Source organism: Sarcophilus harrisii, chromosome 4, assembly GCF_902635505.1.
Source record: "Sarcophilus harrisii chromosome 4, mSarHar1.11, whole genome shotgun sequence".
In the NCBI taxonomy this organism is placed as follows: Eukaryota; Metazoa; Chordata; class Mammalia; order Dasyuromorphia; family Dasyuridae; genus Sarcophilus; species Sarcophilus harrisii.
The window spans coordinates 438,468,012-438,481,051 of record NC_045429.1 but is presented as its reverse complement, the minus strand read 5'-3'; positions in this window follow the sequence as shown (position 1 = coordinate 438,481,051).

The window sequence follows — 13,040 nt, the reverse complement described above, 5'->3', positions numbered from 1 at the left end:
TAGCAAGGTGTTTAATTTGTACTGAATTAGGTCAGTGGGGGAGGGAGGAATAACGAAGCACATGTTGTACTGCTGTCAGATTTGTTTACCTCAAGAAGTTATCAGGAAATGAGCCACAAGAGGCTGTGATTTCATCCCTGTGAGTACCCCTGCCAATGCAGATTGTGTGGAGGAGATCTGAGTTACTGGGGACAAAACGTAGGTCAGTCCATTCTTACCTTAGTGTCTTAGATTTACAGGTGGGAGAGACCTCATAGCTACATTGTACAGATGAAGAACCAAATGATGAATTCTGGGTCATGCAGGTAGGAGATTGCAGAAGCCATGTTTGAACTGAGGTCTTCTGATTCCAGATTCTCACCTCATGTCCCATGCTATCGCCCCTGAATTTAGAGATTTCCAGTTCCAAGGCCTTAAGATCCTCAGTTTTCTCATCTACAATATAGGAGTAACTACTTGCACTACCTATGCCAAATTGGATAATGGGCATAAATGCTTGGTAACCATAAAAGTACTTAGATTTTATATGTAGACTTTGTATATTGTGATTCATAGTTATTCCTCAAAACAAGATCTAGAACCCAGGTCTCCTGGTATTGTCCAGTGCTTTTTTTTTTTTTTAATGGAATCACTGATGGACTATACAAGTGTAGAATCACCCCCAAGGTCAAACTGCTAAAACAAATTAGAGACATCTGGCCCACATTTCCTGATCCATGAAATGAAGGGATTGTATTCAAAGAGATCCCTTCCCCAGAGTCTGACAAGTTTGGCTCAATTCAAGAGTCATCCCTCGATCACCTCGTCATCGGGTCAGTCTTAAGTCATATGCTTTGCAATGGAGTAGATCCTTCTAGGGAAAGGCTTACATTTTTTTCCACTCGACCCATTTTGCCCAAGAAATTTTTATGCACACGTTTACTGATAATCATAAATTTATCTTAAATCTTTGGTCTGCATAGAAGTTATCATTTATTAAAGACAAAAGCAAATTGTATACTAATCAAATGAATGTGCTTTTTTTACATAAAGAATTAAATCTTATTTTTCTTGTGTAGCATGATATTTGTGGAAATATGTATAGAAGAATGGCATATGTTTAACATATGGATCACTTGCTGACTGGGGGAGGAAGTAAGGGGAAGGGAGGGAAAAAATTAAAACACCGAGTTTTGTAGGGGTGAGTGTCAAAAATTTTCCATGTATATATTTTGAAAATAAAAAGCTTTTAAAAAAATTAAATCTTAGAGGAATATTTGATAACTTTTACTGTTTTTTCCCTCAGTAGTAGTAAATTTTTCCAAAAACATGTCAAAATAGTTTTCAACATTCATTTTTGTAAGATTTCGTGTTCCAGATTTTTCCTACCTCCCTCTTACTCAAGACAGCAGATAGTTTTACTGTTGGAAATGTTTTGTGCTCCCCATTTTGTTACATGACCGTGTGTGGTTTTGTGACCCATAGTTTGAGAAGCTTTGTTCTAGAGAGTCTGCATTCTATTGGTACAGTTCTCGAGGACCCAGGATCAGTTAGACGCCACTCAGACACATCAACATAAGACCTTCATGGAGGACAGAATGTTAAATCACAACGTGGCTAAACAGAAGTGGGCTTCAGATCTGAAATATTTGTCTGGTATCACTAGAGGGAGGTCTTTTCCTTCTAAACTTATTTACTTCACATTGATGGTTACATCATGTGTATTGGGTGTCCTCTGAACAATCAATAAACAAATTACAAAAACTCTCTACTTGGTCAATTCAGTCAAGCTTGACTCTTAATGACCCCATGAACCACGGGTCCTTCCGTCCTCCATATCTACCCAAGTCTATCCAAGTTCATGTTTATTGCTTCCATAACATCCATCTCATCTTCTGCTGTTCCCGTTTTCTTTTGCCTTTAATTTTCCCCAGCATCACAGTCTTTTTCAGCGAGTCTTATCTTTTTGTTATGTGGCCAAAATATTTCAGTTTCAGCTTCAGTATCTGACCTTTCAGTAAATAGTATGAATTAGTTTAAGTATTCATTCAAGATTTCCTTACTGTCCAAGAGACTCTCAAAATTCTCCAGTACCATAATTTAAAAGCTTCAATTCTGCTTATAGTTCCAACTTTTCACAGCCATACATTGCTGCTGGAAAAGCCAGAGCTTTGAATATCCAAATCTTGATTGGAAAGGTATTATCTCTGCTTTTTAGTGTGCCATTCAGATTTGCCATAGCTCTCCTTTTAAGGAGAAATTGGCTGCATTTGTCATCTATATTGATCTTTGAGCTCAAGAATATAAAATTTGACATTTCCTCTCCCACTATTTGCCAGGAAGTGATGGGATCAGTTGCCAAGATCTTAGTTTTTTTGATGTTAAACTTCAAGCTGGCTTCTACACTTGCCTCTTTTTCCCTCATTAAGGGGCTTCTTGGATATTTTTTTAATAATTGAATACTTTTAATTTTAAAATATTTGGTTTTGGTCACATTTAAAATTTCATACTCTCCCTCTCCATCCCACACTAGGCTACTATTTGATGCAGATTTGTAAATATATATTATAAAAACCATACTATGCACACTTTCATTTATCAGTTCTTTGGAATTGTATAGCATCTTCTCTCATAGGTTCTTCATAGTTAATTTGAATAATACTTAGAATAACTTGATTGTTCACAATTCTTTGCACAATATTATTGTTACCATATATAACAGTGCCTTGGTTCTGCTCAATTCACATTTCATTATATTGTGTAAATCCATGCTTTTTCTTAAAATCAACCAGCTAATCATTTCATATGGTATTTCATCATAGTATATGATGTACATGTATATATGTATATAGTATATGAATACTATAACCTGTTTATTCCCTATTTGATAATTCCCCTCAATGTTCTTTGCTACCCCAAAGAAGAATTATAACATTGGTTCGTTTCTTTTTACCCTGATCACCTTGGGAAACAGACCTAAAAATGTTATTACTGAATCACAGTTTTATAATTCTTGGGCATGGTTCTAGATTGTCCTCCACAAAATGGTTGGATCAGGTCACAATTCCAACAGCCTATTAATGTAACAAATTTTTCATATCCCCTCCAATATTTGTTATTTTTTTATGTTATTGCATCCAATCTGATAGGGGTGAGATACCTCAAAGTTGTTATAATTTGCATTTCTCTAATAGTGATTTAGAGCATGTTTTTCACATGACTATTGAAAAACTGCCTGTTTACATCCTTTTGCCATTTATCAGTTAGAAAATGACTCATTTTTATAAAGTTCTCTATATTGTCTATAAAATTTTCCCCCCTCCCCCAATTTTCTGCTTAGCTTCTAATCCTGGCTATGTTGATTTTATTTGTACAAAACTTTTAAAAAATTTAATGTAATCAAAATTATATTTTACAGTGTTCTCTATCTCTTTTATAGTTATAAATTATTATTCCATTCATAAGTCTAATAGGTAAAATCTTCCATATTCTTCTAGATGTTTTTCCTTTATACCTAGATCATGTATCCATTTTTACCTTATCTTGGTAAATGGTATAATATGTTGGTCTATACCCAATTTATGCCAAGCTATTTTCCAGGTTTTTTTTAAACCAAATGGCATATTCTTATCCCAAAAGCTTAAATTTTTACAATAAATACAAGGTTAGTATAATTTGCTACTGTTTTGTATGTCTACTCTGATCCATTGTTCCACTTTTCTATTTCTTTGCCAGTATCAGTTTTGATAATTACTGCCTTATGGTTTAAGATCTGGTACTGCTAAATCTTCTTCCTTTACATTTTCTCCATTAATTTCTCTGTTATTTTTTGACCTTTTGATTTTAACAAATGAATTTATTATTTTTTTAGCTCAAAATAAATTTTGGTGGTTTAATTGGGATTAATTTACTAAGTATATTAGGTAGAATTGTCTTTTTATTGTATTGGTTCTGCCTACCCCTGAGCAATTAAAATTTCTTCAGCTTTTAAAATCTGACTTTATTTGTATAAAAAATGTTTTATGATTATGCTCATGTAGTTCCTATGTTTGTCTTGGCAGATATTTGCCCACAGGTATTTTATACAATCTATACTTATTTTAAATGGGGGTATCTATAAGAGATCTCTTCTAGTAGGGTTTAGTTGGTGACACAGAAATGCTGATGATTTATATGGATTTATTTTGTATCCTGCTACTTTGCTAACTGAGTTTTTGAATCTCCAGGATTTTCCAAATATGTCATCATAGCATCTGCAAAGAGATAGTTTTATATTTTCAACTGTAGATCATTTAACTTTTTCTTTAAAAATATGGATAGTATAACATTTGGTGCTTATAGGTTCAGAATTGTTACTACCTCATTTTCTATGGTACCTTTTATTCAATAAAGTATCTTTTTTTTCTTTTAATTAAATCTGTTTTAGCTTTAAGTTTGTCTGAGATCATGATTGCTACCCCTGTTCTTTTTGCATCAGCTAAAAGCATTTTCCAGCCCTTTATTTTTACTCTGGGTGTATCTCAAATTTTAAAAGGTGTCTTTTGGTAACAATATATTGTCAGATTCTAGTTAATTCATTCTGCTATTCATTTTTGTTTTATGGATTCATATTAAAAATTATAATTACTACTTAAACATTTTTCTCCATCCTATTTATTGTCACTTTATCCTTCTCTTTTTACCCTATCTCTCCTTGAAAATCTAATTGACTTCCAATCCTTGCCACCCTAATCTGTATCCCTTCCAAGAATTCCTTTCTTCCTTTCCTATTGCTTAATTTCTCCACCCTTCCAAAAGTCTCCCTTTTCCTACCCTCATCCTATTTCTCTGGATGTTAATAAGACTTATATGTGTTATTTCCTCTTTATACCAGTTCAGATGAGAATAAAGTTCTAGCACTACCAGTCCTTTACCTCTTCCTACTTCTATTGTATCAGTTCTTCCATTCACACTCAGTTGTATGAGATAATTGCTCCATCTTCTCTTTCCTCACCAAATTTTATTTTTTAAGCATCATTCCCTCATACTCAACTCAATCCCAAGCCTTCTTTCTGTGTATGATCTTTTAAATTATCCAAGTAATGATAACATCCTTAAGACTTATAGATAACATTTTCCCATATAAGAAAAGATTCTGACTTTATTTAAAGGGTTTTTTAATGTTTACCATTTGTTCTGGGCCTTTCTTCACAAATACCTGAAAGCCCTTTAGTTACTTAAATGTTTCATTTCCTCCCTTCATTTAAGCTAACACACAGGTTGCCTTAAATTCAAATCACTCAGACTCATTGATTGGTCAATAAAAGGTCCCAGGCCAAGTCTGTATGCACTTAGTTTGGGCCCTGATTGCCACAAACAGAATGTTAATAACAATTCTCTTTTGATCAGAAATCCTCCCAGATTTGTTGCTTTTTTAAAAAAAATTTTGAGGGAGGGGAAGAATTAGATGAAAAAGGCCATTCTTTGCCTCATTCTTTCTTGGCTTAATCACTAACTGGGTGGTTGCCGGAGTTTAACTGAGATCTGTTTAGGAAGAAAAAAAAAGACTTACAAAGGCCAAGATCTCCCACTGCATCTAGAATCATCTCCAGTGATCCAGATGATATCTGGCCACTAGACCCAGATGTCTCAGGAGGAGAAAGTGAGGCAGGTGACCTTGCCCAGCCCTCCCTCCTTCCAATTGATTTATGTCATGACTTCAACTTCCCTGAGGTTGGGGAATAAAGGACAAACAAGTCCAACTCCTTTGTTACAAAATATATTGTTGTTCCATGACCTTTGATCTTTTAATGTAGAAGCAGCTAAATCTTGTGTAATGCTGACTGTAACTCCTCAGTATTTAAAGTATTTTTTTCTAATTGCTTGTAGGATTTTCTCCTTGACCTAGGAGCTTTGAAACTTAGCTATGGTGTTCCTGTGAGCTTTCATTTTGGGATCTCTTTCAGGTGTTGATTGCTGGTTTTTTTCTATTTTTTCCTCTCATTCTAGAGCTTCAGGACAATTTTCCTTTATTATCTTATAAAGTATAATAGCTAGACTTTGACTTTGATTATAACTTTCAGTTAGTCCAATAATTTTTGTATTCTCTTTGATCTGTTCTCCACATCAGTTGCTTTTCTAATGAAATGTTTCACATTCTCTTCTATTTGTTCATTCTTTTGATTTTGTTTTATTATTTTTTTTTAAGGAAATGGAATTAGTTTAACATAATTTGTTTTTGTTTTCTTCTTTCCTTTTTTTCGCCCTGAGGCAATTGGGATTAAGTGACTTGCCTAGGATCACACAGCCAGGAGTGTCTGAGACAAGAATTGAACTCAGGTCTTCCTGACTTTAGGGTTGGTGCTCTATCCACTGTGCCCATTATTGTGTTTTTTTTTTTTTCCTTAACCTCTCTGATTTTTAAAATCCTTCTTAAGCTTTTTAAAAAATTATTTTTCGGTTTGTCGCTACTTTGATTTTTTGTTTTAAGATAGAAATAGCTATTTTAAGTTCACTATCTTCTGAGTTTAAACCCCAATCATCTCTATTACTAGAGCAGCTACTTATATTTGGGTTCTTTCTTTTTTGCTTATTATTATTCTTATTAACATCATTGTCAACAGTTTGTTTCTTTGTTGTTGTTGTTTTTTATTTATTTATTTAATATTTTTTCTCCAGTTACATTTAAAACAAATTTTTTAAACATTTGTTTTAAAATTTTTTGAGTTCTAGGTTCTCTTCCTTTTCCCCACCAACAATTAAGAAACCATATGTGAAGTTATGTAAGACATTTCCATGACTTTTATGAAAGAAAACATAGATCTCCCACCCTAATGAAAATAAAAACCCTCAAGAAAAAATAAGTTTAAAAAAAGAGAGAGAGAACCGGAGTTTATTTCTTGTCACTTAACTTTGTGTTAAAATCAGGCTTTAGCCAGGAGGTATGGGTGATAACATCTCACTGAGGTTTTTTGGTGCTGCTGTTCTCTGAGCTCTGTGGGCACCTGACTTCAGGTATTCCTCTCTGCCCCTGAGCCATGACCAGGGCCCCCAGCAAGGCTGTCTCTTCGAACAAGCCTTGTTCTCTTACATCCCCCAAGCTGGAAGCCTTAACTCCCCTATGCCTAGCCTGCAAATGCCTGCAGCCCCTAGGATCCTGGCCCTGGGTGGCCTCCTCAGGCGGGGACAAGCCAGGTCAGCCCCTCTGGGTGGGAATCCAGCCCATGTGCAGGCTCCCTTCCCCACTTGTCCCATCCACCTGGCCTGAGCAGAAAGTTCCTGCCCCCCTCACAGCCGCCCCAGGGCTTGCTGCTTGTTGGCAGTGTTTGCACTTCAAACTGGCCAAGTCACAGGCTTGGGAGGTCAGGTCTTTCCTAAGGCCTCCCAGGCTGTCTTAGGTGAAATAATTGCTTTACCACCCTGACTTATTTCTGCTGTTCAAGGTTCTCTTCTGAGGGGGTATTTGATATTGTTTGCGGGAGAAGTTAGGAGAATGATTGTTTTCCTGCTTTTATTCCACCATCTTTCAGGTTTCTAATTCTTTACTTTCTGTCATTAGAGAGGTATCTTCTGTATATCTGATATTTGTTGATAATTCTCTGGGCAACCATGATTCTGGCTTTTGGTTCATCAGCCTGGCATTTTGCATGATGTACTCTGGATATAAGTTAAAATCAGGGCCTCCTTTTGCAATCTTAAGTCAGTCAGTTCCACATTTGGTTCTGACTATTGCTTCTTGACCTGAATATGGATTTTTTAGGGAGACAAGTAAGATGATCTGGCACTTTTATCTTTTTGAGGATTTGCCACATTTTGTTGTGATTTGTGATCAAAGGTTTAGTCAATGAAGCAGGAGTAGATTTTTTTCTGGAATCTCTTGATTTTCCCATAATCCACCAAATGTTGGTAATTTAGTCACTCGTTCCTCTGCTTGTTCTTCTAGCGATTCTTATTAAGCTTATTACTAAAACCTCATTTGAAGAATCTTAAGCATAATCTGCTGATACATGAAATGAGTGCAGTTAGTTTGTTTAGCAATTTGGCTGGTTTTTGTCATTCTTTAGGATTGAGATGTAAAAAGTCTTTTCCAATCCAGTGGCCTATTGATTTTCCCAATTTGCTGGCATATTGAATGCAGCACTTTTAAAAAATTAATTAGTTTGTTTCAAAATACATTGCTTAATGAATCATGTTGGGAAAGAAAAATCAGAACAAAGGGGAAAACCACTGAGTCTTCATTGTTGGTGATATTATGATCTCTCTTGTATAATTCTATATATTCTATAAGAACCTTCTAGTTAGGTGCAAGCATAAGACTAGGTGCCTGCCCTCAGCAATCTGAATGGCAAAGGCCAAAGTTATACATCCACTAGACCTGTTTACTGGGCTGGTTCTTGTTTATTCATATGTTTCTGAGGAGAGTAATGAAACCTGCTAAGGAGTAATTTGTGAGTTTTTTTTTGTTTTTTATTATATCTTTTTATTTACAAAACATACATATGGGTAATTTTTTCAGCATTGACCCTTGCAAAACCTGTTCCAAATTTTTCCCTTAAAGAGTAATTTGTTGAAGCAACAAGGGCCACAACTATGAGACTGGATTTGAACTGGATTTGAATTCTATGATACTGAACCTGTGATCCCAGCTGAGTCACTAACATATGGGCAGAATTGCTTGCGTTCTTTCTCCTCCACTAGAATGTGAGCTCCTTCAAAGTGTTGTGCTTAGCTCAGTGTCTGGCATATAGTAGGTGCTCAATAAATGATCAAGTTGCCTGTTGTCCTATCTCTAAAATGGGTATAATAATAACTGAAGAATTTGCCTCAATTGTGTGTCATTTAAGTAATGATCATCATAATAATGAAGATAATATTTATTATGTAGCTCTTTTTGATCCTCAAAACAGTCCTGGGAGGTAGGTGCTCTTTTCCCATCTTGCAAATGAGGAAATTAAAGCTGAGAGAGGTAAACTGACATATCCAGGTCACAGCAGATAAGTGTTCCAGATGGGATTCAAATTCAAGAGTTTTCTGACATTAGGTCCAGCAAGCACTTAACTTCTGTCTAGCCATTTGTAATGTAAAACACTACATAAATGTCAGCTGTTAGTATCTTTCCCTAATAATGTAATGGGAACCCCTGCTTTTTACCCATAAACTTGAACAAGGAATAAGCTCAAAAATAATTCCGCAGACAAACTGACATTGATGGAATTGCTTATGTTTCTATATGGACACTGAAGCTGTCTAATACAGACCATCGGTTCTTTATCAGGCTGCCTTCCCAGTTTTCCACACTATTTCTGGACTCCTCCCTCCACTGCCATACAAGAATGTAAACTTATTTTGTTAGTAGCCTAAACACAGCATAATCAGGAAGATAGCTTTGCTACGATTTGGGATGTAGTAGATTCCAGAAGCAGAGAGGATTTGGGATTCCTTACTGTTTGGGCTTATCTGTTACAATTGCCATCTCCATTGACACAGAGAACTAATAGATCAAAGGGCTGACTGGATGCCTCTTACATTGGAAGATGTGCATATGTATATGCATATAATAATATACATATGTATATGTATGTGCATATAATGGAAGATATTTTCAAGAGGCAAATCTAATTTTGATTTTCTGTCTTCATGGAAAGTAAGTAATTCCAAGCACAATTCCAGAAAGTTGTGTAGGTCAAATCTTGCAATAAGGTATAGGGGCCAAGTTCTTTTTCTGTAATGGAATTTTGTTGTAATGAATATTGCTTAACATCTGTTCACTGAAAAAAAATTTTTAAAGCATTCTTTACTTTGATTCTTCTCTGCTTTTTTTTTTTTCCAATACATAGGCCATAGATTCAGTAATATTAAAGAATTTGGATTCCTAGAGAGTGCCAAGTTCTTTCAACATATCTTTTTTCTTGCCAAAATGAGCTATCCCTATTTTTTTCATTTTCCTTCTAAAGAAAACTACCCTCCCCCACCTTTCTACACAAGACTGTGAGATTAGATTAATGCCATGACTAACCAGTGTCATAATTTTCATTAACTATAGAATTAAGAATTGAAGTTTTGTTATGTTGCATAATAAGCATATGGATGGAGTCTGGAAAAATAAAGTATTTGTTCATAATTAGTAATAGAATTTTTAAAAATGACCTTTTCTAAGCTCAGGCTGCATTTTGAGTATTTCCACATTTGAATTTTCTCCTCGTCCCTAAAACTCAACATGTTCTAAATCGAATTTTTTTCCTCCATATATTTTCCTCTTCCCCAACTTTTCTTTTTTTCTATTTTTAAAAATTTATTTTAATATATATAAAATGTATATATATTATGAATCATTTGGGAGAGAGAAATCAGAACAAAGGGGAAAAACCATGGGAGAGGAAAGAAAAAAAAAAAACAAAAAAGAAGTGAACATAGTATATGCTGTTTTACCTTCAGTCTCATAGTTCTTTTTCTGGATGCAGATGGCATTTTCTGTCCAAAATCTACCTTCCCAACTTTTCTATGTCAGTGGCAATGGTGTCAAATTTGTCTGTCTCTCTTCCCCTTTGTCTGATTTGATCATCAAAGTCTCTTTCATCCCAATATATTGTTGATGGAACTGTGAACAGATCCAGCCATTCTGGAGAGCAGTTTGGAACTATGCTCAAAAAGTTATCAAACTGTGCATACTCTTTGATCCAGTAGTGTTACTACTGGGTCTGTATCCCAGAGATCTTAAAGGAGGGAAAGGGACCCACATGTGCACAAATGTTTGTGGCAGGCCTTTTTGTAGTGGCAAGAAACTGGAAACTGAATGGATGCCCATCCATTAGGGAATGGCTGAATAAGTAATGGTATTTATGAATGTTATGGAATATTATTATTCTATAAGAAATAACCAGCAGGATGATTTCAGAGAGTTCTGGGGAGACTTACATGAACTGACGAGAAATGAAATGAGCAGAAGCAGGAGATCAATGTACACAACAACATCAAAATTACAGGACGACCAATTCTGATGAGCGTGGCTCTTTCCAACAATGAGATGATTGAGGATAGTTCCAATGATCTTGTGATGAAGAGAGCCATCTACACCCAGAGAGAGGACTGTGGGTACTAAATAAGGATCACAATATAGCATTTTCATTCTTTTTGATGTTGTTCACTTGTATTTTGTTTTCTTACTCATTTTCTTTCCTTTTTGATCTGATTTTTCTTGTGCAACAAGAGAATTGTATAAGTATGTTTACACATAATGGATTTAACATATATTTTAACATGTCTAACATATATTGGATTGCTTGCCATCTGGCAAGAGTCAATGTTGAAAAATTATCCATGCATATCTTTTGAAAATAAAAAGCTTTAAAATACTAAAAATAAAATGGGAAAATAAGGTCTCTCGCATCTATCCTATCCTCTTTGTTCCTACAGTTAGTAGGGGACCATGCCAGTTGTCCTGACCTATCTTGTCACTGAACTCCAATGAATAGAAGAGAAAGTGAGGCTGGTGATTGGCACAGTTCTGCCTTGCTTAAATCCAATTCACTGACAAATCAAGGTATGATCCTCCTGACGTCATTGGTCCTCTTGGAGAATGAGGGACCAGAAAACCCATCATCCAGACTATTGGAGCAGCCTTCTAATTGGTCTTTCTATTTCTCCCCCTTCCGATCTATCTTGAAGCCCATTCTGCCAGATTAACCTTCCTTGTTCAAAAATATACAGTATTCTGTTTAAAACTTCAGTAACTTTTTTTCCTGGCATTCATAGCCCTTTAAAATCTCACACCAACATAGCTTTTTAGCTTTCTCTCATATTACTACCACCACCACTACTACTACTACCAGTACTATTGCTTCCCCTGCTGCTATTCCTCCAGCATTTCCTCCTCCTGCTGCTCCTACTCCTCCAGGTGTGCTACTATTCAGCCAAACTGGACTCCTTGCTGTCCTGTGCTTTTGTTCTATCATTTAAACCAAAGCTCAAGTCCCATTTTAATAATAAATCCTTTCTTGAACCCTTCATTCTAAGCCCAGATCTGAGACACAGAGAATATAGGTTCTGGCCTCCTGACTGTCCTAGGAACAAGACCCCCATCTCTCAGTTCTGGGTACTTTCTCTGGCTGTCCCTGAGCCTGGAAGGCTCTCCCTCTTCAGTGGAGACTTAATGGATTTCTCTGGCTTCCTTCAAAACTCCATCTTCTCTAGGAAGCTTTTGCTCAGCCTCTCTTAAATCTAGCGTCTTTTCTCTCTCAATCAATTTTTCTTTATCTTGCATATAGCTTGTTTGTACATTAAATACCATTAAGTTGTGAGCTCCCCAACCGCAGGGACTGTTTTTTCCCTCTTTTTGTGTCCAAACAGTGCTTGGTATGTTGTAGGTGCTTAATAAATGTTTATTGACTGTTAGACTCATTGAACTCAAGGTTTTTGACCTAAATTCCAAGTTCTTTCTACATCCTTTCAAGGAAATTGGGAATGTGGTAATGGCCTCAACAGGAAAAGGTGAGCTTGGAAGAGGAAAAGGTTTAAGAATTTAGGAGGGAGATAGGATTTAACCTTTTTTAATGTACTTTTTCACATGTCATTTTGAATTAGACTCATCTATATGGGAATGAATTTTAAAAGCCTTATGCATTTCTTTATCTACTAAGTACTGAGGGAATAAAATGGGCAATTGGAAGAGGTATTTAGGAGGGTAGTCCTTGGATAAGGTCTTAGTGCTTCTACTACACTTGAGGTAATTACCTGATCTTTAGAGTTTAATTTTAGGGTAGTTGATAGGATTTGTATTGTCCTGCTCATTCTTTATTATTTGATATATTTATATATAATCAATTATTAATTGATCCTTGCCCGTTCTATTCAGGGCACTGCTACATATTAGAAATACAAAGCATGAAATGATTGTCACATGCAAGGAGTTTATATTCTCATCCCAGGGGACAAGGATCTTTGGGAGAGGGAGGATACTGGAAGTCCAGGCCTATAGTCATTGGGAATGGAGTAGAACAATGGGATTCTTTCCTTGGACCCGAGTATCCATAGGAATGGGGTAAGGGTCATTGTCAGGAAGGTCAGGCAAAAGGCAAAATCCTGGT